This window comes from Silene latifolia, chromosome Y (assembly GCF_048544455.1).
Source record: "Silene latifolia isolate original U9 population chromosome Y, ASM4854445v1, whole genome shotgun sequence".
In the NCBI taxonomy this organism is placed as follows: domain Eukaryota; kingdom Viridiplantae; phylum Streptophyta; class Magnoliopsida; order Caryophyllales; family Caryophyllaceae; genus Silene; species Silene latifolia.
Window position 1 is genome coordinate 485,975,766 of NC_133538.1, and position 6,355 is coordinate 485,982,120.

Here is a 6,355-nt window from a genome sequence, read left to right on the forward strand (position 1 = left end):
TACCTTGCATATCCCTTGTCATTTTTCATTCTTCAAAATCTCGTGATCTTCAATGTGGGGGCACTACTAAGGCATCAATAGCCTAGGCAATTGCTATCCCCACACTAAGCTAAAACACTACACATTAATTGAAATTATTAGTCCGTCCCTCACTTCTCTCAAAAATGATAATTATCTTGATCAAGGCATAAAAATCCAAAAATGACAAAAATGCAAATTAAGAATTAAAATGCGAGTTAGGGATTTAGAAATATTTACAAATGGTGGTTTAGGGAGGACTCCACCAAACTCTCATTCTTGATGAGATGTCAAGGGGGCATGTCCAAGGTGTTGTTGATGTTGCTCAACACCTTGAAAAAGTAATCAAAAGCTTGTTCATTGTCGTGATAAAGTTCTTCAATAGATCTTTGCCCTTGTTGTCGGTCTTGATCGATAGCATTACCAATGTAGGGATTGAAAATCCCTTCAAACTCATCGTCCCAAAGACCACAAACTTCATCTACTTGATCTCTAAAGATCTCTTGAGTTGATAGAGACAACTCTCCCATTATCTTGTTTTGGCCAATGAGGCCATCTTCTTCATTGCTTGACTTTGGTGAGCTTTGCAAGCTCTCTTTGTTACAATTCACTTGCTCTTTGAATGGAGCATCTTCAATTTTCTTCTTCCATTGGAGTTCCGACTTCTTCCTATCATCCTTCCGGCTATAATGATCGATCATAAAACATGGTTCATGTAAACGGGGAGCTCTCATGGTTTTGTCAAGATTAAAAGTTATACTCTCATCTCCCACTTCTAGAGTGAGCTCTCCATGTTTCACATCAATCACCGCACCCGCGGTGTGTAAGAAAGGTCTTCCTAGAATGATTGGAATGTTGGAATCTTTTTCCATATTAACAATGACAAAGTCCACCGGGATGAAAAATTTCCCAATTCGTACGGGAACATCTTCCCATATCCCTAATGGTGTCTTCGTCGATCTATCGGCCATTTAGAGTGTGATATTGGTGCATTTAAGCTCTCCCATCCCCAACCTTTTACTCACCGAGTACGGCCTAACACTCACACTAGCCCCTAGATCACATAAGGCTTTGTTGATCGTGGTGTCGCTAATGGTACACGGTATTGAGAAGCTTCCCGGATCCTTGAGTTTTGGAGGTGAACTCCCTTGAAGTATTGCACTACTCACCTAAGTGAAGGCGATAGTCTCAAGCTTTCGGATCGACTTCTTCTTTGTGAGGATGTCTTTCATGTATTTCGCATAGGCCGGCACGTGATTGATTAATTCCGTGAAAGGAATTGAGACTTTCAAATTCTTCACAATTTCCATAAACTTTCCAAGTTGGTCATCAAATTTGGGCTTGGCTTGACGACTTGGAAAAGGAAGTTTAATCACAATGGGCTCCTTCTCCTTGACCTTGTCTTCATTTTTCTTTGAAATTTCTTCTTTTGATGATTCTCCATCTTTGGAGTTTTGCACAATTTCTTCCTTATCACTAGCTTCCACAACTTCATCCTCAACTTGCTTCTTCAGTGCTTCATACCTTGTACCACTTCTCAAGTGAATGTCACTAACCGTTTAATGTCTTCGGGGATTACTTTGAGGTGGTAATTGCCCCTTTTGTCTTTGTGAGCTTGAAGATGCTAGTTGAGTCAATTGGGTTTCCAACATTTTGGTGTGAGCTAGGATGTTGTTGATGGTGGTTTCCTTTGCTTGACTATCTTTTTGCATTTGAGTGAAAAAATCTTGTTGATTCTTTTGCATTTGGAGGACCGCTTTTTGAACATCAAAACCTTGGTCATTTTGTTGATTGTATGGATTTTGATTTTGGTAACCTTGGTTTTGGTTGTAAAAGGGTCTTTGATTTTGGTTTCTCATGGGAGGTGGGGTGTATGTTGTTTGAGGGTTTTGAACATTTTGGCTTTTGTATGAGAGATTTGGATGGAATTTGGTGTTTTCATTGTAATAGTTGGAATAAGGGGTACCACTCTTGTATGCTTGGAAAGCATTCACTTGTTCATTTGTTCCCCTACATTCACTTGAGTCATGTCCCAAAGTTCCACAATTCTCACATATCCCACTTGGGATTGATGAAGATGCCGTCATGGCATTAACATGATGCTTTGGTGATTTCGAGGCTTCTTCAAGTCTAGCCATAGCTTTTTCAAACTTCAAGTTGATGGTATCAATGTGAGCACTAATTTGAGCACCCAATTGAGTAACGGAGTCCACTTCATGCTTTCGTCCTCTAGTAGCCTTGCAAGGTCTACTATATTGTGAGTTATGGAGCGCCATTTCCTCAATTTTGTTACAAGTTTGATTGTCATCAACTTCGGTGAACATTCCATTTGATCCCATGTTGAGAATGTTCCTTGAATTTTCATATAGACCGTTCCAAAATTGTTGTACCAAGAACTACTTGCTAAGTCCATGGTGAGGACATGAGCGACAAATTCCTTTGAACCGCTCCCAAGCTTCATACAAAGATTCTTCATCCCTTTGCTTAAAACCCGTAATTTGAGCTCTTAGCATGTTAGACTTTTCCGGTGGGTAGAATTTTTTGTAGAAAGCTAGAGCCAACTTCTTCCAAGAATCAATTCCGAGAGTGGCCTTATCAAGGCCCTTCAACCATTGTTTCGCGGTGCCAATTAGAGAAAAAGGAAATAAGACCCATCGAATTTGGTCTTGAGTTACACCGGTTTGAGAAATCGCATCACAATAGTCACAAAAGGTCTCCATATGAGAATGAGGGTCTTCACTAGGCATCCCCCCAAATTGGCTCCTTTCGACTAATTGGATAAATGCGGATTTAGCAATGAAATTTCCGGTCAAATGTTGTGGTGTGGGAGTACCATTGGGTAGGTTCTCCTGGGTGGGGACGGAATGTGGTGAAAACTTAGGCATTATGGGTTGATTTTGTGTTGTGTTTTGTGTTGGGTTCTCCTTACCTTCTCTTGCAAAAGGGTTTATGAACTCAATAGTTGGTTGAATATCTATAACCTCACTAATACCTCTCAAATTTCTCCTAGCAAGTCTTCTATTGGTTGTCAAAGTTCTTTCAATTTCACGATCAAAAGGTAACAAATCACCTTGTGACCTTCTAGACATGCAAAATATCAAACAACTCGAAAATAATTAGAACAAACCTTGAGGAGTTTTACTTCCCCAAGGCAAAGAAAGACACAACTAATAACAATATAAGAAAATCTAAATCAAGATAACACCGTCCCCGGCAACGGCGCCATTTTTGGTCGGGACTAAATCTTTTCGGTAACGTGTCGTTAGGAGCACCTAGACCAAAACACAATTTATAGCTTCACAAACAACTCTACAATTAGTAAAGAGGTAAGTAAAGGTCGGATCCCAAGGGACAGGAATTGAAATGAGATTTCTATTAAAACTAGTGGTGTCTTAGGGGTGTCACAATTTGGGTTGATGTAGAAGGTCACTAAACTAAATAGCAATGAAAGTAAATAAGCAAGATGAATTGAAAGGGTTGTAAACAATTGATAAAAAGCACTAGGGTGTCATGGGGTCATAGGGGATTCATGGGAATTGATCATACAAACATGTTCTCAAATTATAACCAAGCAAATATTGTTGTGATGGATTGAGTTGGGTTATATCTTATAATCCTAGGAAAGTTTGGGTCCCGGAGCCGAATCGATTAGATTGTACAACACCTACAAGTCGACTTAGTCTTTCCTACTCAACAACATGCATGGTCTAATGAGACTCGAGTTGGTTTATGTCTTACAAGTCTCATTGAAAAGGTAGGTGATGGGTAAAAAATGCAAGGATTCATAGGCTCGCATTTCATCAAACATAACATGTGCATGAGTTGAGATCAAAACAAGCAAGCAAATAAACCATGAAAGCATATTAATTTAAGCATGAATCATTCCCCATGTTGGTTTCCCCTAATTACCCATTAACCCTAGCTATGGAACTACTCACTCATTATCATGTTGAACATGCTAGCAAGGTTGTCAATCATACCAACAAAGTGAAACATGATGAACAAATGAAAGTAATTAGCAATAATTAAAAAGGGATTAAGAGAATTATACCTACTAATGATTCCAATAATAAAGCAAAGAATAATAGAAGTACTTGATGCTTGATTGAGAGGTTGTCAATCTCCCAATAATAACCCAAATAATCTTCAATTACCCAAAATAAAGGATGAACAAAAGAGAGATTAAGGAAATAAAACTTGTATTAAAACTTGATTAATTGTTGATAACAAAAATAAAGAGAGATTTGATTGATATTAACTACTCTAAGAATTGATAAGAAGAACATCCTCTTCTAATTAGACTAATGGGGTATTTATAGTGGAAATTAGGTGGATGCATTAGGGTTAACTAAGGGCTTAAATGACGATTAAGTCCCTACTTAAGGAAACGCCGGTATTTTCTGTAGGATGGGCATCTTTCTTGAAGCTTGAAGAAATGAATTTGCGCTGTCTTGGAATCCGTGCGTCTTAGGCTCAGAACGGCCGGATTCGTGAGTCTCTGCCCGGGCGTCTTTTGGAGAAGACGGGCGTCTTCTGGTAGCTGCTGCCCGGGCATCTTGTATGAAAGACGCACGGATTGTGGTGCTGGGGACGGGCGTCTTCAGGGCAATCCGCACGGATTGCTGCTCAGCCTTGTTTCTTCTTCTTTTCTTCCCTTTTCTTCATAAAATCCTTGGGGATTTCCTTGGGGATGCAAGGATCTTTCCTCATCATTGCCCAACTGCTATAATATGTACAAAGGCCTTCTAATCTTGTCTCTCCTTGATGCTTGGTCATTAGATTCAATCAATTTAGTCTCATTTTGCCACGAAAATGCAAGGTTTGAACTCCTTTCCTACCAAGGACACAAAACCTCAAAGAATATGCAAAACAAAGAACTAAAGATAATAAATGACCCAAATATGCACTAAAAAGCATGGGAACAAGGCTAATTCGGGGACTAAATATACGCTAATTATGGTCACATCAGTAGGCGGTCGATCGACCATAGCGCGACTTAGGTCTACCAATTTACACCGCCTACACTACAGTTCCCCTACATCTTAGCACGATGGGTTTAGCTACTGTTAGGCCTGGAAATCCGCAGACCTTCCTGATCAGTATCTCACCTGAACCTGACTTACAGGCTATCAGGGCACAAGAAGATAGGCCCCAGGCCATGGAGAGGACAACGGTCAAAATATCAGGACGATATTAGACCATATACGTGTGTTATAAAGGGATTATATACGCAGCATTAAGTGTGAAGATTATGCAGTAAATGCGATAATTAAGAGAAAAATAAATGGCAATTACTACTGCAAATAATGGAGAATAATCTGCCTTTAATACCAGATCAAGCAGTCGTTCAAGATGGAAGCTTATATAAGGAACGCTCTGAAGATATTGAGAGCATCTCATTCATACGCAAGAAGCAGCATACACAATACTTAGAGAAATACAAAGATTGTCATAATCATATAATTTTTCTCCCAAATAACATAGTGAAATCCTCTCCTGGCTTGGTGCCCGTGGTTTTTTCCCATTCAAGGGTTTTCCACGTACAAAATAACTTGTCTTATTGTTATTGTTATCATTTCATTTACAGCTTATTATTGTACAATGACGACCTGACCAACAGACTACCTAGAGCTAGTTAACCTTACACAACTCTACCCTGACCTGATTTCGCCTTGCGCAAAATCCACACAAAACAATTGGCGCCCACCGTGGGGCATCTAGCTCTTTAAATCCTTTTTTCTTATCTTACAAAAACTCAAAAACCTACAAAAATGGCCCAACTCACCGTTGAAGAACAATTTAATGCAGCTCTCCAAAAAATCGCTGAGTTGGAAAGCCTGAAAGAAAAAGTGGCCCAAACTGAAGCAGAAATCCTGCAATTGAAAGAATCTGAGTCGGCCCTGAAGCAAAAATTGGAAAAAACCCTAGGGGCAGGCTCTAGATTCCAACCAGGAACCCCGTTTTCATCAATCATTAAGAACATTGGTTTTTCCAGTTTTGGGAGCCCAAGTATTCCTAAAGCCATTAACGTAGATGGTGATGATGAACCAAAAGATGATGATAAAGAGAAACCTGATGAATCTGCAGCATCCATCATGATGGCAGTAGTTCAGGAGATCAAGAAACTCAACGAAAAATTCGATAAGATACCAGGAGTACCTGCCAGCATGGAAGAAGCTTCCCCTGATAGCTATGTTGATTCGCCTTTCATAGACGAAATAGCAAAAGTAGACCTACCAAAAAAGTTCACAATTCCATCCATAAGAGTATATGATGGAACCACGGATCCACAAACTCATGTGGCTCTTTACAAGCAGAAAATGCTGGTTGCATCTAT

At 39.6% G+C, this 6,355-nt stretch overlaps 1 non-coding gene across 1 annotated transcript; it reads left to right on the forward strand.

The window, feature by feature from the left end:
* The first annotated feature begins 2,424 nt into the window (after positions 1-2,424).
* On the forward strand, positions 2,425-2,531 carry LOC141637107 (small nucleolar RNA R71). The gene has a single exon (XR_012541669.1). It is a non-coding gene; the product is annotated as a small nucleolar RNA R71 (small nucleolar RNA).
* The last annotated feature ends 3,824 nt before the right edge of the window (positions 2,532-6,355 follow it).